The sequence below is a fragment of the Lathamus discolor genome, chromosome 6 (genome assembly GCF_037157495.1).
Source record: "Lathamus discolor isolate bLatDis1 chromosome 6, bLatDis1.hap1, whole genome shotgun sequence".
In the NCBI taxonomy this organism is placed as follows: Eukaryota; Metazoa; Chordata; class Aves; order Psittaciformes; family Psittacidae; genus Lathamus; species Lathamus discolor.
Window position 1 is genome coordinate 28,843,584 of NC_088889.1, and position 23,264 is coordinate 28,866,847.

A 23,264-nucleotide genomic window follows, 5' to 3' on the forward strand; every position below is an offset into this window, starting at 1 on the left:
TAGGTGAGCTCCTCTGGTATTTTCAGTTATTACAATTGCCATGGAAATTTTAATAGCAATAATTGTTTTAGGGAAAATGTTGAAGCAAACAGTATTCAAATTTTTTCGATTAACATCCATGGCTGGAGAAAGTATACACTGGTTTAATACATCTTTGCCAGTCAGTGAATAATCCATGACAAGGTAAGAGAACACACTAAGCTGCTGGAAGGATTTCCCCCTGACCAAACCCAGCCACGCAGTATGTTTTTTCCCAGCATCTCCTACATCTACGCATGTAATTTAATCCTGAGTCTCCCTTTTAAGGCAGCTCATCTTCAATACCTTCCTAACAACTGGCTTCATCTCATGTGTGGTACAACCAGCAGAGAGCAAGGATGTTCTGTAGGAACACCATCCTACAAGGACACGAGCTGATGGAGTTTCTCCAGCAGCTGCAGCGATGTGTGTTGCCTCTGGTCAGGGAGACATGGCCACAGGCATAAAGCTAGTGGGCTGTGTGGAGCAGTGACTAATAGCAAGCTGAACTCAAGCTAGAGAATATTTCACATGACTAAGTACTACTTGAACAGGAAAATAAACCTTTATCCAGAACCACCCAAAACCACTTGTTGGTATAACATGGCTTCCATCACAGGAGTACTCTGCAATATGAAGTGGGAAAGGAATACTGTCCCCATTTTGGGACCCAGTCAAGCTACATGGTAAGGTTCTATTTGCCAATGAAGCTGCAAGAAGTTATCACCTGGCACATGTGCAAAATTAAAAAGATACATAAAGCTTGATCTTTTTAATTGAAGCTGATACTTTAAACCTCTTGCAAGTGTGAAGTAAAAAGCATGCACGCATTTGGTTGACTGATGGCAACCTCGGGAAGCAGAAGTTCAGCTGGACATCTGAGCCAGCGCTCAGGGAGCAGAGCTAAATGGGGACAGATCATGGGTCACAGAGAAAACCCACAGGCAAGGAGAGAACCCGGCATAAATTTCTCACATCTTCAGTCATTATTCTAACAACAAGGTCTCAGCTTCAGATTTGAAGGCACCTTTTAAACAATTACGACACTGACAGTTTTTATTATGTTGTTTATTACTCTGAGGGGTTTATGGTGCACATTTTACTGAATCAGTGTTTCCAATATTATTCTTCTGGACAGCAACTGATGTTTTCATAGCCAACAATAGCTCTCAAGGTCTCTGAAAAGCCCAAGTATTTATTGATACATAAAGTTATGGTTGCAAAGTACATTTTAGTCTTTCATGACCCAAATAGTCCACAAGCTTTTTCTTACTTGTCAAAATACAGCACAATACAAACATCATGTGAATTTGGAGAATATTGGGAATGAAGACCTTTTCATTACTTTTATGTTATTGAATTTCAGCGGGGTTTTTTAGGTTTAATCTTCCCATAAGCATAAGCAGTATATGTTTGCTCCCTGCTATATATGTTTAGGACTTGGAACAGTCCAGCTCTACTCAAATCTCCTTTCTTAAATTATCAACACTTTGAGGCAAAGAAGTTCACAGACAAGGGAAAACAAATCTCCTGGATCATTTTCTGTCCCAAAACATTGAAATAAATGTAGATAGAGAAAGTATTCAGTGTTGCACACTAAACCACACAGAGTAGAGTCAGGAACTCAGATCCCACATACTAAAATCATGGGCACTTATGCACAGGGATAACAGTGACAAAGATAAGCAATTTGATTTGGCTACATAAAACATTATAACTTGTATATGTATAGGCAAAAACTTAACACCCAGCAAACCTACTTGAGCGTTTTCACTGTTCCACCTTTCTCCTTCAAGCTTTAACTCAGTCCCCTGGATATTCAGCCCAATGATCTACCATAGGAGAAATCCAAACTTGCCCAAGTGGTAAGCAAACATTTAGTAGAGGACATGCCAGGTATTTTCAGAAATGCTTACAACCACCCTGAGCATATTTTTATTATTAAAATCACTACGTAACCTCATAATGACAGTCTTCTCTCTGCTATTTTTAGACCTGGAGCTCTTCAGGTGGGAATAGAAGTTACATAAGGGCTGGCAAAAGGGGATTCCTGGCTTAATTTAAATTGCAATTTAGATTTCTTTGCAAATGCCAAGATTACACCTGACCTGTCACACTCTGCATTTTCCCACCTGTCATAATCCAGGCTGCAATTTCTGCAGCTGACAGTACATCACAGGAACAGTCAAAAGCCACATGCTGCTCTGTTCCAAGCATACACATTGCCCCAAGTCTCTGGATCATTGCACCAAAGAGCACAAGTCAGGAAAAAAGATGGCTAAAAGCAAGAAAGGGAAATTTATTAATATTGTAGCCCTCCCAAATACCTTTCAAGTATGCAACTTCCAGAGTTAGACACTGGTGTAAATCCAAATACTAATGCATCTTAAAACCCTATTTTAACAAAAGACAGAAAAATGATAACTGGACTTAAGCCATAGGTTCAGCATGAGATGGGTTTATCCTACTGGCCTGGTCTTCAGATGCATGTGTTTGCTATGTCCTACCTGTAAGTCAGGAGGAGAGATGGCGTGATCACCATTTCTTGTGATCACTATGGTTTCTTCTGAGAGGAGACTTGGATACATAGGGAGGGAAGGAACTCCCTCATGGTCCTGGCCCTGGGGCTTAGGGAGGAGAGTAGTCCTGCCCACCTATCAAGGCAAACCCCATGTTGGCTGTATGTGGGCTGATCGAACACAGGACAACCTGATCTACCATGGCACTGAAACAAGTCCTGTTGAGTGACAGTCCAGTCACTCATTAGTGAAAGAGTTGCTTTGCCATGACATTACACAGAGGTGTTCAACCCAAACAAGCTCCAGTTAGATCTTGCTTTTAAACAGGCTACAAGGACTTCAGTAGCACTGTGGTTATGACTGCTAATATTTTCTTCCACAATCAGCTCTTAAATTTGTGAAATAAAGAACCCTAATAAAGAAAAAAAAAAAAAACCACAGAAAAAAGCTTTGAAGCATTCCATGAGGAAAACTTAAAGAGAGATCACACCCCAGAAAAATCCTGCATCAGAGAATTACCTGCAAGGTGAGTAATAACTATACTGTGTTCAGAAATTAAAGGTTGGATACGACTATAGGGCTGTGTTTAAGAAGTTCAGATGGAAAACAAGTGCTGACAGTAAAGAGGTATAACTCAGATGAGATGGTTTCAAATGGGCCATCTGGCCAACAGAGGAACAGATGTGGCAACTGCAAAACCTGAAGACACCTCATTATAGCACATCACAACCGAGACTATAACTTAATTTCCAGCTCTCCTTGAGAAAGCTTCCCCAAACACACAGAGCCCAGGCAACAGCTACTCTGATTCAGTGCCGACACAAGACAGCTCTGGTTTTGGCTGCCTGCACTATTTCTCAGCAGTGTGGGAGCTTGCAAGGTAAAGGCAGCAGCTGTCTTTGCAGGGGCAATCTGTCAGGGTTTCTGTGTGCCGTCACCGCAGTACTCCCATGCAGATTTGAGCCGAAGCAGGGCTGCAGCCACCAGCACTGCACTCCTGGAGAAAGCATCTGCCACAGGTGCTAAGAGGATGACTGATGAGCATTTCTATAGGCAGAGGCTGTTTCACCCTTGCTAGCTGAATTCCATGATTACAGGTAGCCACCAATGCTTTCCTTCACAGCTAACATTTTTGTTCTCTCACTTCTTTCACCTCCACATCCCTTTTCATGCTACAGAGTGGCCAACAAGGAGATTAGAAGGAAAATATTCAGCAACCTCAAGGCCATGACTTGTACAGAATTCACTATTATTTACATTGTGAAGGCATTAAAACATAGTTACCTGAATTCTTACAGCATATATGCTCTGCTACACTGCAAGATTCCTTAACAGACACTTTCACTATCTTCAATAATATAGTATGGATTTCTCCCCCTTCCCCCTCAATTTTTTTTCCAGCTCTGATGCCTGGCAATCAAACTTAAACACATTGTATAGCATGTACTTAAATTTTATCTCTTTGTTAGGTTGTTTTTTGTCCATGCCTTTGGGGGTGCTGCTTTGTTTAACCAGAAGAGAAAATGTTGTTTCGCTCCTTTTCTTGGCAAGCTGAAGAATGAGTTGGGGGTGCAGGGCAGAAAGCAATGAAGAAATTAGAGCCCAAGGTTTTCTGCTGTGGGGTCACACAATAAACAATAAAGTGCTACACACATACACAAAACATTTAAAAAGAGCCTCTAGAAATGAAATCACACTGTTCCCAAATACCCAATCTTAAAGATGGAGACAAATTCCTTTTCCTTCAGCACTGAGAACCAGTTTTTACCAACAGCAAGAGGCTGCTTCTAACACCATTTTTTCCCCATGTTTAATGAATACATTGGATCTCTGCTCTAGCCCTTACTGTAGTTAAGCTTTTTAAGAAGGCAGGTTAGCATGCATTTTTATAACTGCCACTCCTATGTCCTCTCACATTGGGAACAGGGTACGGAAAAGCTGGAAAAGATGTGGGGCAGGCTACAGCTGATAGCTCCAGAAGCCAATTCTCCTTCATACAGGATACTAGTATTCACACTCCACCTCAGGAGCCACAATATATACCTCACTGTTTATTGATAACAACTTTTTCATTATTATTGGAATAGTAACCACAATTATTATTATTATTGTAATTACCAAGCTACTGACTCCATTTCTGTTTTCCTGCAAGCTGATGATTTAGTTTTTACCTTGTAGATTAACCAGTGGAGAAAGTGAATCTTAAATATCCTTGAGTAATTGTGTGATGAAATTCCCAGTTGTTCTCATTTGTTTCCTTTGCCTTCACTGTTCTTTCTTTACAAGTTTTAATCTCCTTGGATGCTCTTCATATTTTATTTTTTTCAACTCCAAGCATTTCTACTCCTCCACCAATTTTTATTGTAGGTAGTTTTACACTTTTTTCTCTCCAATTCAAATGCATAATGCATTAGCTTGGTTGAAAACTTCTGCAAGTTCTCCAAGACTGAACAATGTCTAAAATAAACTGTTTTCCCACACTAGTCAGCCCAGCAAATTTAATGCCTCAAGCACTGCAATAACATGGTTTTAAATATACTGCTGAAATATTAATCTTAGCATTCATTATTCTTTCACTCTGCCTCTATTGTTAGACATTTCTTCTCATGCCATCCGATGTCCTCTCTGTCTGTGTTTCAATATCCATAGCATTACACTTTGGGAGAGCTCTGGGTTTTAAGACTCACTGTGTTCCAGAGGAACACATTCGTTTTTCTTCACATGGATCCAGTTTCGTTTGAAACTTCTGACCACTCTTTCAAAAATCTCTCATTAAAGTTTAAAAGATCTATTTATATTAAAACCTTGTGACACTGTAGGTACTGTTGATGACCAATCTGTAGTGTTATCTTTTTTCCTTGGGCTTGCTGTTCCTCTGGTTGTTCTGCCAAGTCACAAAAAAGTAAATGAGCTCCTGAGCAATTCCCCTGCTGCAGGCAATGCATCAAAATGAAATGAAGGACACTGAAATGGGATAGCAAGCATAAACAGCAATATTGAACCACTGGCATTAGAAATTAAGAAAGATACTATTTAAAGAGGAACTTTGTTCAGGCAATCTTTTGTAAAAGTTTCATATTATATCCCAAAATGGATAAGCATTTAGACTGAGTTTAAATTGGTTATTTATGATATGAAGTTATTTAATACACAGGTATCGTTAAGTTTGTAGAATAGAAACGTGTTTCTATGGTTTTGGATCATAGAATCATAGAATTATAGAATCATAGAATAGTTAGGGTTGGAAAGGACCATAATCTAATTCCAACCCCCCTGCGGTGGGCAGGGACACCTTACACTAAACCATCTCACCCAAGGCTTCGTCCAACATGGCCTTGAACACTGCCAGGGATGGAGCATTCACAACCTCCCTGGGCAACCCATTCCAGCGCCTCACCACCCTAACAGGAAAGAATTTCCTCTTTACATCCAATCTAAAATGCCCCTGTTTAAGTTTTAACCCGTTACCCCTTGTCCTCTCACTACAGTCCCTAATGAATACTCAATCCCCAGCATTCCTATAGCCCCCCTTCAGATACTGGAAGGCTGCTATGAGGTCTCCACGCAGCCTTCTCTTCTCCAGCCTGAACAGCCCCAACTTTCTCAGCCTGTCTTCATACAGGAGGTGCTCCAGCCCCCTGAGCATCCTCGTGGCCCTCCTCTGGACTTGTTCCAGCAGTTCCATGTCCTTTTTATGTTGAGGACACCAGAACTGCACACAATACTCCAGGTGAGGTCTCACAAGAGCAGAGCAGGGAGGCAGGATCAGCTCCTTCAACCTGCTGGTCACGCTCCTTTTGATGCAGCCCAGGATACGGTTGGCTTTCTGGGCTGCAAGTGCACACTGCTGGCTCATGTTCATTTTCTCATAGACCAGCACCCCCAAGTCCTTCTCTGCAGGACTGCTCTGAATCTCTTCTCTGTCCAACCTGTAGCTGTGCCTGGGATTGCTCCGACCCAGGTGTAGGACCTTGCACTTGTCATGGTTGAACTTCATAAGGTTGGCATCAGCCCACCTCACAAGCGTGTCAAGGTCCCTCTGGATGGCATCCCTGCCCTCCAGCATATCAACCGGACCACACAGCTTGGTGTCATCGGCAAACTTGCTGAGGGTGCACTCAATCCCACTGTCCATGTCACAGACAAAGATGTTGAGCAAGACCGGTCCCAACACCGATCCCTGAGGGACACCACTCGTTACTGGTCTCCAGCTGGACATCGAGCCATTGACCATAACTCTTTGTGTGCGGCCATCCAGCCAGTTCTTTATCCACCGAGTGGTCCATCCATCAAATTGATGTCTCTCCAATTTAGACACAAGGATGCTGTGTGGGACAGTGTCAAACACTTTGCACAAGTGCAGGTAGATGACATCAACTGCTCTACCCCTGTCCATCAGTTCCGTAGCCCCATCATAGATGACCACCGAATTGGTCAGGCAGGATTTCCCCTTAGTGAAGCCATGCTGGCTGTCACCAAGCACCTTGTTGTTTTTCATGTGCCTTAGCATGCCTTCCAGGAGAATCTGCTCCAAGATTTTGCCAGGCACTGAGGTGAGACTGACTGGTCTGTAATTGCCCGGATCTTCCATTTTCCCCTTCTTGAAAATGGGGGTTATATTTCCCTTTTTCCAGTTGTCGGGAACTTCACCTGACTGCCATGATTTTTCAAATATAATGGCCAGTGGCTTAGCAACTTCATTCACCAGCTCCTTCAGGACCCACGGATGGATTTCATCAGGTCCCATGGACTTGTGTACATTCAGATTTTTAAGATGGTCTCAAACCAGATCCTCTCCTACAGTGGGCCTAGGGTCTTCATTCTCACAGTCCCTGAGTCTACCTTCCAAGACTTGGGTGGCGTGGTCAGAGCCTTTGCCAGTGAAGACTGAGGCAAAGAAGTCATTCGGAACCTCAGCCTTTTCCTAATCCAGGGTAGTTAGTTCTCCCGAGAGCTTCCTCAAGGGGCCTACGTTGTCCCTAGTCTGTTTTTTATTTGCTACATACCTGTAGAATTCCTTCCTGTTATCCTTAACATCCCTGGCAAGGTTTAATTCTAACTGGGCCCTAGCTTTCCTAACCTGGTCCTTAGCTTCCCAGACAACATCCCTTTACTCTACCCAGGCCACCTGTCCTTGCTTCCATTTTTTATAAGCCTCTTTTTTCATTTGAATTTTCCTCAGTAGCTCCTTATCCATCCAAGGAGGTCTCCTGGCCCTCCTGCTGCACTTCCTTCTAGTTGGGATGCAACACTCCTGAGGTTGTAGTAGGTGATCCTTGAATAACAACCAATAGCCTTGGCCCCCCCTGCCCTCTAGGGGTATATCCCATGGAACCTTACTAAGCAGGCTCCTGAAGAGGCCAAAGTCTGCTCTCTTGAAGTCCAGGGCAGTGATCTACCTGATTTAGTCACAGGGTCGTAAATTGACCATGAATATGTTAAGACTAGAAATGAGAAGTCTTCAAAACACCCAAAGAGACAGGTTCTGGAACATATTCACAATTGGGGAAGAGGGAAGAAAAAAAATCAGTAGCTATCTTAAGGCATAGACATTTTCACAAGAGGAAAATGGCAGTTGCCTCCGGTAGCAGGACCCCAGGTTTGGCAAGCAGAAAAGCTCTCCTGCTTCTGGTGGTCCTGTCTCTACTCTTAGCAAGATCATACTTGGTGCAGCAGAAGCAGAAACTGCAACACAGCATCCCTTTGGATGCACTACATTACTATTACCCTACATACCTATTACAGACTTAAGGTGTTACTAGTATCTTCCTCAAAAAGAATGTTCCATATCTTAGCCATTCTTTCAGGAAATTCATCTTTTTCTTTCTAAAACTACACCACACACACACACACACACACACACACACAAAACGCCCCAAACCCACCATCCACAACCGAAACTAGGTTAGAAAAAGCAGATTGTAGGCAGAGGAGAGTTTTAGGCTTCACACTGCTATTAACAAAAATAGACTTCATTCATGTATGCTGCTCTCAAGAGTCCTCTGGCTCAAGTTGAGCTTCCCAGAATTCATCCAGCATGAGCCGTGTGTCCTGCTTCAGGCATCTTTTCCTGGGTGTAGGCCCAGCATGGCGATTCTAGTTTTCTCTGAAAGGCTGAATTTCAACCAAGCTTAGTGTGAGCAAGACCTGACCTTGACCTGCAAATTTGATCCCTAGAACAAATCAGAGATTTATGATCACTGCTTCGCTATCTCAACAGATATTCCGCCGTTTCAGGAATAGGCTGTTTGATGATTTCTAGTTGAGAAAACAAACAAACAAACAAACAAACAAACCACCAAACACTATTTTTAGCTACTAAAAGTGACCCTTAAGATTCCACCATGCCTTGGTGAGACACATGAAAATATTTCCTCCTTTTCTTGGGGTTTTATGACCTACAGAGGAGGAAGAAAATTGTAAGATTAATGCAGCAGAGTATCACTTTTTCCTGAATTGCTTATACTCCACACTGTAGTCAGATACCTGAAAACAGAAAATAAAGACACCAACCTATTAGCAAAAGTATCTTCTTCCAGATTCAGCCATCCACCTTCTGGCATGGCAGAACAATGAAGGAACAATGAAGGAATCAGCCAAAGATATTTTCTTTGACTCTTTTCTAAAGAAAATGGAATAAAATGGCTGCACTGGATTATTTTGGTCAAAGTTATTGACATCCGTATTTTCCCCAAAGTAATTTTATTACCTCTGCATACAGGTTTTATAATAACCAGCAGGCACCAGGAAAGTTCCATGTTGAAAAAAATTCAGTTCACATCGGGCAGCCTGATAGAAAACATAAGGGCTCTTTATATCATTTATAGAGGTGGCTAAGGGGAGGGAGGAAAAAAGAATACAGACTTAAAAAAATTGAAGATAGAAAGGTACACTTAAAATTTCTAGCCACAAGCAGTCCAGCTCAGTTTTACTTTCAGTCCGCAATTATCTAAGACCTCATCTCATTTATATGATAATAACTTGTCTTGTGTCAACTCAACAAGCAGAGATAGCATCTACACAGGCCTGGCTCCTCGAACACTGTGGCTGGCTGAAGCCTCCCTGTGTGGGTGGATGGACCTGGCTCGGAGCACCAATTAGACTTGCCAATGAGCCAGGCCTAGCAGTGCTGTGAGGAGCATAACAAAGGCAGGGAATTTCTTCTATGAATTTAACTCTTTGCAGTTTTGCACACACTGGGCATGAAAACATCTTGAGAGAGATTTGTTCACCCAGGGAAGAGGGTACTTACTGCAGCAGTTTGGAAAGAACTCAATAAAGACCTCAATAAGGAGCAGAAAAATGTCATGGCAAGGTTCAGAAATTATTCCAGGATGATTACTAACAGCTGCAAAGCTGCCTTTTCTCTAAAATTCTAATTAAATACAGATAAAGTTAGAAAAGAGTCCAAAACAAATCTGGACTTTAATGAGAGATAAAGGCTTTGGTCTTCTTCAATTTCAGATGTAATTACTAAGGGATGTCTTATTCCCTTACCCAAGCAGAGGAAGTACATGGACCTCTGGGTTCCAACCAACCCTACAGCTCTCCGACGTATTAAAAATAAATAAATAAATAAAATTTTGAAGTAAACTAAATAGCAAACATCAAGACAGAACAAAGATCTGGAATGCAAATCCTTATACAGATAACAAACCTCACATCACTCTCATTACTGGAAGTTCAGCTACTCTAACATGCCCTTTCTCAAAGAAACTAACTGTGGTTTTGCCCATAACCCATTATCCATTCTGAAGCACAAAAGAACATTTCATTTCAAGAAGTAATTTCTCACCACAGTGAGATGCAGAGATTATATGTACCAAAACTCCAATCGCTGCACAGTGGGCTGTGTTTTATTGACTTTAGTTGTCAAGTAGATACTTCCAGCACACCCAGAACACAAAGGGTTCAGTTTAAGTTAGGGATGTCAATCAAAACATATCTCCACTGAAAAACCCAGCAGGGCATGGTTTGCAGACTATGCTTTCTAAAAAGGTTCTGTGCCTCCCGCTACAGGAGTAAGTGTGAGTGTATTATAACACATTGTAACACTTTTTCTCTTCCAGAAGACACAGGTGTATTTCAGGAGGATCAGGTCTGTGGTCATCCCTCATCCCCTGGCAGAGTATAGGAAGGGGCAGCCTGATCAGACCATTCTGCTGATGGAGCGCTGCAAGTCAAGTATTTCAAGGACACTGATTAAAAATGCTTTCAATTCAGAAGATCAAGGTTTATATGGGATTTGCGTATCACATTTAAATATAACACAGCAATTTTCATCAAAATACTATCATATACATAGTATTGCTGATGTGAAAGAAACTATTTAACGCCAGTATTTTTGAGGATGGTGTTATTCTTTACACAATGTTACACATGAATGCCTTAATCCCCACTAAATTATGGTAAACCCTGAGTCCTAGAGTCCAGAAGAAAGCTCTCTCTTGCCACTTCTCATTTCTGACCATCAGCAAGGGCTCAGTTTGCCTCCATCCCTAAGCCATCTCTGTAGCTACCTGTGCCTCAGGTTCACATTAAGAATGTCAAATTAAGGTTAGCAGTTCAGAAAAGCTCTGAAGGGGATCTAGTAATTTTCCCTGTTAGCGCAGCTTTGCTCACCATCTCAGCAACAACAAATACCATCTATTTCCACCCTAGCACAGTCATAATATTCCCAGCCTCAGTCATATCACAGGCTATAGGGAAGTGCTATATCATAGACTGCTGTATTGGGACAGAGGGAAGTCAGTGTCAGGGCAGAGGGGATGGAAATACCTCTATGAAGCATGTATATAAATATGCTAGCCATCAAAAGACAAGTCAGCTTTGGCCAATATGAAGTACCCTTGGGAGAAACATTTGAAGAGCAGACAAAATAAGAAATTGTTTTCCCTTAGTTGATAGAAGCAGAGCTGATTTTATGGGCACAGATCAGAAGCTTCAGATTTTAAGCCTGAAAACAGAGGATTCAGTCTCCTGCCAGCTCAGGAGCCAGAGAAAGATTTTTGATAATGAGTATCTGCAATCCAGTCCATCTTTTTTAAAAAGTAAAAATAAAACATAAGCAGGCATAAAACTGCTTATCAGTTGAGAACAACAGCATCAACAATGGATTCTCAGTATTAATAAATTCTGCCTCCAGAGTTTTCCCAGAAAGCTTAATAAATGTTTCATTGTGTTTCATTCTCAGAAGCTATCCAAAAGAAGACTGAAAATCTTGAGAAAAGATGAAGGAGCTGTTTAAAGTGCAAGGTTTTGAAAAACTGATAGCTATGAGAAACCATTAGTGTAATATAGCTCTGATTGCGTCAAGCATGGAATAGCTATGAGAGATTTAATGAGCTCGACATCCAACGTGGTGCTATTAAATGCTTCTCAACCATACTAGGGTAATATTCCAAAACCACTGCAACCACCCCATCATAGTCTTCAGCAGAAGGAGTATTACCTCAGCAGAATTTTACACACACACACATACCCAACATGGGTAGATTAGAACACAAAACATCACACAGACAATGTCCACGTAAGAGAATCTTGTATCGTAGAAAACGTCTCACTTCTGATTCCACAAGCACAATATGAAAGGCCAGGAGCTCAGGGCAGAACAAAAAAACGAGACAGCATCTTACAGTCTGGGAAGTTAAAAAACAGTGAGGGTAAATAAACCTCGTTTGAAGTTGTAACGAAAAGCTCAGTCTCTAACTGCTCTAAATGAGTATGTTCACACACGCTAGTAAACATTTTAAATATGTATTCAAAGTCCTGCTGGAGTCTAATGCTCCTCTAATGATTGGAGCCAATTCTCCTCCTTGGTAAATAGTTCAGCAGCAATTTCTTGCCCTGGAAGAGAGATGAACAGTGGACAAGGCCTTAGGTAGTCGCTCTTTTCTCAGAGATTTTGGCCTCAATTTTTACTTTTTGGGAGTGGTTTCTGCAAAACAGGAAGTGGCATAAAAACCTAAGTGTTTGTGTTCAGAACTGTGGTTTAGAATCAGCATTTTCTGACCTCTGTTCTATTGTTGGAAGAAGAAATCGCTGATTGCATGAAAAGAAAACCCAGCAAGATAATTTATTCAGGCTACTGCCACAGGAGAGTAATTTTCTTATTCAAGGGCAAAATACTGTTTTGTTCTAGCTGTGGCCAGAGAGGTTCATCCTGTGATACAGTGTGCTGGTACCAGACACCTGGGAGTGCGGATACCCAGAAATCTTATCTAAAGTAGAGGTGTTCTTTGTGTATTTAATGTTAGCAGAAAGATGTATCTAGGTACCGAAGAGCAACCTGATTAGGAGTGAGACTAATAGTAAAAAAGCACTCCAAAAAGAAGAGGCAACTCAAGCTTCCTCCCCTCTAAAAGCAAACATTTTTAAACCAGAGACTTTAGAACAGAGTAGAATCGCTCCCAGATTAATTCCATTAACTCTGATGGGTCAAAACATAGTTTGTCCTAACAGACCATTAGGCCTGATCAAAATCCCATGGGAACCTTTTGGATCAGACCCTAATAAGGGACATACTGGACAAACACACATACACACACGAGATATTTGCTCTTTATCCAAAAAATTAAAAAAATTAGGGACTTGAGCCAAACATTCTCAATATTGCTTTTGTCAGATGACTGTATAGATCAACATTGTCTCAAACACCACTTACATTCTGTAGTGTGAGTCAGAGACAGGAAACTGAGCTTGTGTCAGGCACCATTTGCATTTGACCATGGGAGGCCTTGAGCATAAACAAAGCAAGTAACAAGGATGGTGGTTATCCAAACTATGACGATAGGATTGTTCTAACCCCTCTGTTCAAAGCTGATAAGCCTCCACAGGAATATGAAAGGATGACTCAAGGATGAGCTGACTCAGAGGATGGATTCAAAAGGCAGACACCATGAAATGAAGGACAACCACCACCTGGTGGACCCTAGAGGGAACCCTAGCTTTGGAGCTGCCAAAGTGCTCACTAAGCTATGCCCATCATTATCGTAGTAATGCCTCTCTACACTTCATATTAAAAATATTGATAACACCCCAAAATAACATGAACATAAAAGTGCAGGGCTGAAGTCAGAGAGAGAGTTCCCACCATCGACAATACCCTGGGTGAAGAGGACCAACATGACATACTTCTCTATCCCTTCCTCTCCCTCTCCCTTTCTTACTCTCTCTTCTCTCCTCTCTTTTTCCTTGAATATTGACTAGATCTAAGAAAAACATGTGGCACGGGACTTGCTGATCTAGTCAGAATAAACATTGTTGAGTTATATCAAACCATATGCCTTCTGTTTTGTATTAATAAATCATAAAACTGGCTAGCTGGTGTCATTTCACCTTAGCTCAGCACAAGGGTATCACGAACTTGGTCCTTGGTCCCAAAGGGAGGGAGGTTGTCCTAAATGAGTTCTCTCAGGTCACGACACAAGGAGAGGCAGCACTGAGTCCAAGGCAAGTCACAAAACAGAAACCTCTTTGAGTGCACCTGAGCCTTCCTCTCCAGGCAGGAAAATGCCAACTCAACAAACTTCTCTGAAAAACTGAGCTATTCACAGGCATTTACAAACTACTGGGACATGATACTGCAAAGTACTAAACGCACCCTGAGAGACACACTGCTGAGATATATACACACAGACCAAGAGAGAATTACTCTAACAGAAACAAGATGGACAGAGGCACGTTAAAAGACAGATAAGTTTCAGCAGGCAGTTTGGAACTACACTTTATATCTTCCCCAAAAAAAGGCTTTGTGCACCCCTAAAGTTAGGAGGAAACAAAGACTTAGGAGGAAGCAAAAGACAAGATATCCCAGAGCCACACCTCATTCACATTATATTTTTTTCAAGCTTAAGAGTATTTGGATCCACCTTGTTTCTAGCCAACTTCAGGAAAAAACTTATTTATAGACAACATTTTTCACAAATAACTCAAAAGAAGCAAACAAAAAATTTAACTTTGTATTATTTCACAAAGAATTTACCTCTTAAGTCGGGAAAAACAACAATGACCTGTTTTGTTCAGAACTTTCTCCTCGGGTAGTTTCTTAGCTGCACACCAAATCCTTATTGGTGACTCCCTTTTGATTGTGATCTTGGCACTAGAAACAAGAAAAACAACAAAATGCTTCAATCTGGAGGCATAATATTTAAGACCTAAAGTTTAAAACAGACCCATTCAAGAACTGTAAGTGCGAAAAAAAAAAAAAAACCACTTTTGAAAAAAAGTAAATAAAAGGCAGCAGTCATCTCAGAGCACCTTCTAATGGAACACCTTTGTGCGAGGGAGACTGCACACACTCGCAGCTGCTGCATTTTGTAACTAGAGCCTATCATCAGTTAAATCCCAGAAATATCAGACATATCCAGACCCCACATTTAACAACTTCTGTCCCTAACGTTTCCCTTTTATCCCAGCTCCACTTCATATCAACAGCAAGGTGGACCATACCCATCTTTCAGGGACTAAAGAAAATCCTATTGGTTCCAGTAAGAACTGGCTCCAGTAAGAATTGGTTCCAGTAAGAATGTTGCCTCATTAACTGCATGTATCTGCATCACCTGTAGTTTCCCCTGAGGTACGCAACTAAGGTAATTCTGTATAGCCTTAAGCCCTGAAGAGGGGTAGCACTTAACACTGGCTGAACCTTCAGCCTGGCTCCTTTTTGGCAGCAGCAGCCTCTTTTCACGCACTTACACCTGCAACTGCCAGGATGCCATAGAGGGGTGCTCCTGCCAGCCACATTACCCCAGGATGGGCTAGTTTTGCCTATACCAGGTGCTCTTCTTGTAGCCAGCAACTGTAAGAGAGCAGAACATGGACGGATGGAGAGGGGCAGAGAGGCTGGAGATCCAAGGGAGAGTAACTATTGTCATATTGTTTGATTTTGTATTTTACTCAGGCAGGCTTTCTCCCAGGAAATGCTGACCTTTCAGCTGGACCTTCCTTTGTGCATTGAGGGTTAGAGGACAGAGTGATAGACATGGTGTTGGGATACTACAAGTACCTGTCCCTATCCGATGTATTTTTATGAGTGAACAGGCTCAGAAAGATTCTCGTATTTTTGAGGGTACAAGCATTTCTGAAAAATTTCTTGCTGGAACTTCATACACAGAACACCAGAGAAATCCCATCTGGATAGTGCATGCAAGAACTCACACTGAAATGGAGGCATTCAGGGGCTTATGGAGGTGATCAGAGGAGTATTGTTTCATGACAGAAGGCTAGAAGAGTTGTCTTGCACAGTAAAACAGACTGAAAGAATTGGAGTCTGTAAGGTATCCAAGAACTACATACCAGAAGAGGAAAAGAACTATTTAATTTAAAAGAAATATTGACGTAAAGGTACTGGATGCAAACTTACCACAGACATCCATCCTGGAAACTAGAAAGATTCCAGTTATTCAAAGGATTAAGGCTGGGAACCTTCTTCCCAAAAGTCATCTTTTAAAAAGGGAAATGAGGCACAGAAAATTAAGCCCTCTATTGAAGATCATATATAAAGTTTGTATAAGAAATGGGAACCAGATACCAGAGACTTAAATTCCAGACCAGGTCCTTTAAAACAAAAACTATATTCTTATCACAGAGGGTCACATGTGTTGAAAAGATGGTTTTGTCAGCCAAATTTTGCAATCCAATATAGGTGAAGTCAGAAAAAGAAACTAATACAAGGAAACAGATTAGATTTGTATAATATTAATAAACTCAACTAAAAAAAATAAGTTATTAGTCATAGACCAGCACTACTAATCTTTGGAGTGATTAAAAAAATATTATCATTCAAAGTAGAGATTTGAATTTCTGACACAGATCATTACCTCAGGCTGCTGCTGAATTAATTGTTTATGGGCAGTCTTTTCCTTCTTTTGCATAGCAGAAGAAATAATTTATGGATACCCCACTGTACTCTGTTATTCTGGGTTGTTCTTTTTTTTCCTTTTAAATTTTATTGTTGGAATTATCAATACAGTCATGCCCTCAGGGAATGACATCCATGCTTGTAAAGTTCAGTTATAAGCAAACAAGCTTAGACACTTCTCTTTCTTCTAAACTCCTTTTGATTTGGAATTATCGCCTGACTGTAATGTGTTTTTTTCCTTCATGCAGTGCTTGTCAATCTGTTGATTGGCCTTTCTCTTTCTAAGCGTCACAAGAAATCAATGAGGGTTTCCATTTGGGGATTGCCAGAGTGTTTCCCTTATTATCAATTTCATTGCTGTGCCTATTTTATCTCAAGCCCTATACACTACTCACTTCATCAGATTTCTCTAAATCCTAATTCCAGTACCAAAATCCCACATTTGTTATTTCTTAATTAATCCTCAGGTACTCACATTATGTAAAGAAGAGATGTATTTGCTGTTGAGGAGAGAAGATTTTTAAAAGTGGTTATTTGTTTGGTTCCTCAGGTCCCCATTGCCTCTCTTTGCCCTGGGAACAGGGACCATGTTCCTGCTATAAACATGTTGTCACCATCTACAGGAGGGAGATGGTGACAGAGGGTCACGCACTCTCCCCAGTGCTCCCTCACGCTCACAAGGATGCGCATTGCCTGTCTTGGGGACCTGGATTCCCAAACAATATTAAAAATGCAGTCTTAACCTTCTTTTCCCCTCGGCCTTACATGAGGCAGAATCTTTCACATTTTCAGGCGCCCTAACTTTGTAAAATGTCACCATTCTTCTTAGCTTCTGATTCACACTCAAGTTAGAAAGTTACCTTTGGAAAGAGCAAGCAACTCTGTGCTCTCATCTTGAGCTCTCAAAACTGGAACTAGATTTATCTACTTATCTATCTATCTTTATTCTATCTTTATCTATCTTATACTGGAACTTGATTTATCCAGTCATCAACGTGCTGGACAGCATTTGAAAGAGAAGCAGGAGGGCATGAAGGCAGCTTTTACAGGAAACAGTTGGTCCTTGATGGCCACAACCACACTATTTATATTCCTAGCATCTCTGCAGCCAGTTCTGTCCTCCAGCAGCAGCTACCAGCGACATTTCCAGCCTCCCACAGTTTGGCCTGAATGGTGCCATCTTACCACTTTTTCTGGACTTTTTTTCACACGACACCAAGACCCTTTATCTTCCCCTTTTCCAATGAAATTGAAAGACCAGCTCCTCGCATTGATTCAGTGCGACTGGAATGGCAATTCCTGAACTTAATGCAGTCTTAATGTTGTAGGCATACAGTTAAAAAACTGGGACTTATGTTATCTAGACATATAATTAAAAAATTGGAACTTGGGTTACTATGAAAAAGCTGGAACAAATACAGGGACCTCCTAAAAGGTTAGGATGACCTGAGAACAACACTGACTAACGAAAAGAATTCCTATCTGGGGAGAAGGTTTTGGCCTTGTGAGGTGGATTAAGAAACAGGGCTAACAAATCTCTAATCAGGAAAAACTATCCTTGAAGATTGGTACATCTTGAAAACACATGGTTGTCATCAAGATATGACTTGGACATGTCAGCACAACATGATTAGCGTGTCCTTTAGATGAACTATCCTCATTATAATACTAAAAACCACACCCACAGGTCAAAAGACCCCTGCCCAGATTAAAAGACCCTTCCCTGAGCATGCATAGAAAGGAATCAATGATGTAACCTTGTGTAAATTAGTTGCCAAATCATTAAATGGTGTGAGGGTTATGAGCAGTTACTAACCTGAACTGAATAGTACAAATACATCAATTTTGCATGGGGTCCTGTGCTAGCTTTGCACGATACCACCTAGCACCCCCTTGGTTCCATGTGTGAATTAGCTATTACACACTGGGTGACAGACCCTGTTTTGGGACAAAACTAAGGCAAGCTGTGCACGGATGCAGACATGAGAGTCGCTCTTTTCTTCAGACAATTGCAGAGTTGGTGAGCTCCCCTGTCTCCCTGGAAACATGTTTACAACTTCTTCCCCGGCTGTCTATCAAAGTGCTGCCTTTGACAACCAAATGCCCTGCCTCAGCACCTCATGAACGCCAATGAATTAAAAACCACAGCAGCTTTGCAAGAAAGAAAAAAAAAAATGAGAAGAAATACATCAGTATTAAAAAGACTTAAAGACTCAGACTTTCAAAAGGTATTTAAGCAGCATAAGCCATGGAAGGATTCTGGCATGACATTCACAGCACCCACATGCATCAATATAACTCTACATAGGTGGCATATGTTTCTGCTTCAATAAGTGTCTTGCGTTAAGTTCTTAGGTGATTTGGCGCGTTTGTTTGATACAGTGGTGCTGAACATGAACTTCGCAAGTCAACATGTGATACCACCAGAGCATCTTTACAGCTGCACAGCTTTGTCCTAGCACAAGGAAGAAGCTACTGGGAACTGCTTAGAGCTGGAGCCTCTTCCAGAGTCAGATTGCACTGGGAGGTACAGGACTTGTGTGTGTACACGATGACAGGAGCAGCTTGCCTGAAGCACAGGGGAAGGAGAGCCCCATGTCCTCCGCTGGTCCCTGGTAACTGCAAGCTGTTGTTCTCACACATACATTGTGCGAGTGTAGAAGCCAACTTTGCATCGCTGACTGCAAAACCTGGCATCATGCTGGTGTAGTACCACAGAGGTAGAGCTCCACTGCTGACCTTGAATTGAGAATTAAACACCATGCTGGGAACTGCCATCAGGCATGCTGAGCTGTCACTCTTCAAAGGGCTTGGATTGTGTAAGCAGACCAAGGGAATCGCTAAACCGCAGACAATGAAAACAACTTTAAATGAGAGGCTAAATGAAAGGAAAAAAAGTTGTCAAAATGTCACGGTTAGTGTTTTCATAAAACTAATCAGGGAATGGCTAGACGGTGTTAGTGTAAACCCTGATTAAAACGTTTAAAGTATGAATACGAAACTAACTTCAGTCTAGACAGCCAATAAATCTATCCTCCTCACTGAAACACTGGTCTTTTTGGTATTTCTGGTCAATTTTCTTCCTTATCCTTGCAGCTGTGTGTAACTTTGAAACTTGGATTCTTGTCTGTCAAAACCAGAGGAGTTTCAAAGAGCAGGACCCCAGCCTCTGCAACTCCTACTCTGTGTCCTCCTGCACCCTGGCTGGGTCAGTGGCTCTGCTCCCAGCCTGAGTACAGCTCTGGCATAGGCAGCAGCCTCCAAGCACACTCACCAACCCAGGGAGTGATGAATCTCTGGTCCCACCCTTTAGCTGGACCATGATGGGTTCTGCAGAGGAACTCAGAGGTGCTTTCCTCCATCTGCAAGTGCCACAGCTCTGCCCAGGGTCTAGAGGCGGCCCAGAAGAGAGACACCTCCTCTTACAGCCTGACAGTGGCTGTCCTATTTGGACAGAGGCAGCAGAAATGGAGTCTGCAGTTTCTCTGAGAAAGCCTGACCCCAGTAGGTCTCCAGCAGATTTTAAAAGTTCAGTTTAAAGACCTACGGGATCTTGTTTCCTTGCATTTTGTTGTTAGTGGTCATCACCATCCAGAGTTAGAATTGCCTATAAATTACCTACTTGGCCATGTTCCTGATCTTTCAGGCAGTTTCATTCTTGAAATAAAATTACTTTTAAATTGATTTTAAGAAAGGAAAATGAAATCGGAAGAACTCTTTGTGATGTCAATTTGTTTATCAGTGGCTGAGTGCATAACTGCACTTTCACATACTATCCTTCCTGGTGAATGCTAGAAGGAATGTATGCATGCTCTGAAAATACACAGGGCTTTTGTTCTTTCTTCCTTTCCTGCTTCCAAATGTTGCTCGTACTTACTTGCATGCAAAAGCGGAGTTTGGTTAAACTGTCAAGGATTTAGTGGAATTGCCATACTTTTTGTTTAGATAACCAAACCTCTCTAGATAGCCCCTTTTTCTTCACATTTCTAACCTTTGTCAAGTCTATCATTGTTTTCCATAAGATTTCCTATTTTGTGACTTACAGGTATCTTTTTTCCCCCCTTTTTTAAAACTTGGATTGAAATTTGCTGTAATCTGTCTGACTCTACCTCAGCATGAACTCCAAAGCTATACTCCTCATAAGTCCACCAGTATCGTCTCAGCACTGTGAAAAATAGAATGCTAAACTAGCATTATGGCTCTGTAACAAAATAAGGATATTGGAATCTTACATCAAAGCTGTTTTGTTAGGAAGCCACAATATTAATTTTGCATTCCGTCATCCACGGTGCTGAAACAATGTTATTTCACATGGGTTCAAGTCTACAGAGAGCAAACAGACACAACCAACCAAATATGATTCTGGATTTTCAATGAGAATAATCATAACCAGGAAGACTGCAGCACTGAAAGTTTTCTTCAGGAAGATCACTAACCAAACAGACTAGATTGGAAGCTCATGTTTTTTTCTATACAGCAGAGACAATCTGAAGTTTAATTTCATTTTCATACGACAAAAAAACCCCAATAAAGTTAACACAACGTATGAAGACAATAGCAAATACTCTAACTGAAGAAAAGCATGAGCTCAGAGCCAGAATAGCTCAGATGAATGTCAAGATGTAACTATTCTATGATTCTATGTTTTGACTTACATACTGATTTTAAGTTACCAAACCTACCCCCATTAAAACAACATAAAGGTCTTACTTTCTTCCGAAAGAGACTTCAACACGGGACATTAACTATTTTTCCTCCAGTATATAAAATAACAGACATCATGTAAATAAATCCTCTCCACTTTTTCTCAGTTACTGGTGAGGAGTCTCAAACATGCAACAATGTGTGACAATCCAACCCTACAGGAGATATGTCCTGGCATAGTATATAAGCACTGGATGTTCCCAGGGCTACCACCTGCATTCATGGCTTTCTTTTATTTTCCAGTGTTTTGTTAAATTGGAACAGAAATTGCTCCTAGAAATTTTGGCCAAAAGCAAACAGGACCTGTGCTCCAGCGAGGGATATCCAGCAAAACTCATGCACACGCACACCTTTGGGCAGGAGACACTTTGAACGAACACAGTTGCTGTTTTTCTGCATTTGACAGGCTGTCAGATCTCATCCTAGAGGAGAGGTTAAAGCACTGATGAAGATGATCAACACCCCAAGCCTCCACACCACAGGACATCCCCAGTGCCTGACTGTGCTATTGTAGTGAATGCTCTACCACCACGAGCAGCAGGGTTTCAGAGCCCTGCCTTCTGACCCCAGTATCCCTATCCCCAAGGCTGACAGACAGTTTAACAATGGGCTTGAACTATTAAAAGCAACTGCATATTCCTCAGGAACTGCTGCTGCTGCAGTAAGAAAATATCAGAAAGCAGCACTTTGGACCCAACTTAGTGTGAGCTCATCTTCTTTACCAGAAAATCAAGCAACAGAAGAGTAAATGACCATGCACATCTGAGAAACCGGAAGCTCTTGACTACCCATCATTGACCCCCAGCAAGACCTGGTGACAAAGGTGGCTGTAAGCTTGGCTTCTGGGCCTCACACATACACATGGCCATCTGCAGAGCAGCCCGGGCTATAGGCAAGATTCAGTGTCGCCCTCCTGATGGAGAAGGCCCAGGCAGAAAAAGGGAGGTGGTGGCAAGCTAGCAAGTAAGGGAGAGCCCTGGAGAGCTGCTCCCGGTGCAGAACAAGGCAGGGGACGAAACACCTCAAGAGTTGCCCCAGCCCCTTTCTGCCTCCCAGCAGAGGTGAGGCAATCAGGGCTGTTTCACGACCTTCAGCATCCTGCCATCCAAAATTTCCTGTGCGCATTATCAGATGGCTTGAGATACATGACCAATTGTTGGACTGAGTTTTGCATTTATTTTTACTAAGAATTGCTTGACTTGGGAGAACTTATACTTGGATATTAGAGAGACATAAACAGCCATAAAAAATCCAGCCCTGCTTGTAAGAATGATCCACTGATGTGTGTTAAATGCACTCTATTGCTGCACTCTATTGCTGAAGTCAATTTGCAATTAATCATATTGCATTTCTAGTGTCAGCAGATATGAAAACATGTCATTTACCAATGCTTAATGAACCTCTATGCTGACAAGACATAAATATCAATAAGCAGCTCTCCAGTTAAGGAGGTTAACCAGCAAAGTACTCAGTGAAAACATTAAAGAGGTAATCATCTGGCAATTGCTGTATAGATGGAGCAGCTGCCCTCAAGGATGACTAAACCTATGCAAAGGACCATTACAGGGAAAAAGGAGAACACCGCCCCGTCACCCCCCCCCCCCCCAAAAAAAACCACCACAACAACAACAACAAAAAAAAAAAAAGGCAATTAACTCCATGTTATAAACTGAAAAATTCCATCTGAATGAAACAAGTAATTGCCTTTCTGGATTGCACTTGTACTCTTTTCCACAAGTACTTAAGGTAATCTGTTTAGTAGGGCTCTTTGACCATGCTGGATATTTGGAAAGGAAACTGCAAAACAGTGAATTGCTCCAGTATTGTTCCACTTCATCCTTCCTGGTAATGATGATTTTCCCATCTCTCTTTTTTGAGTCTTTGCATTGCTTTCACAGGTGTTTTAATCCTACAGTCTTGCACTTTCTATTTTTTTTTTTTTTTTTTTTATTATTATTATTTTTTGGGACAAAGCTTTCATTTTCCTGTAAAGTTAGAGCACAATAAAGGGAACATTACCAGCACTTAGAAGCACTTCATGAAAGTAAAACACAGCAGATTAAGCTTTGCTTTACAGTTAATGGAGCAATTTAATAGCAGATACATTCACCACTGGACTGAACACAAATTTCAAGTTAAAATCAGATTTTAAGCAGATGTAA

The 23,264-nt window shown here is 41.5% G+C and overlaps 1 protein-coding gene across 6 annotated transcripts in view; it reads right to left on the minus strand.

Moving 5' to 3' along the window:
- The window catches only part of TUNAR (TCL1 upstream neural differentiation-associated RNA), a 185,192-nt gene that overhangs the window by 131,910 nt on the left and 30,018 nt on the right, over positions 1 to 23,264 (minus strand). For all 6 annotated transcript variants that reach the window (XM_065684861.1, XM_065684865.1, XM_065684859.1 and 3 more), the window contains one exon: positions 14,521 to 14,637. The gene's annotated coding sequence lies outside the window, so the exon portion shown is untranslated. The remainder of the gene's footprint in view (positions 1 to 14,520; positions 14,638 to 23,264) is intronic.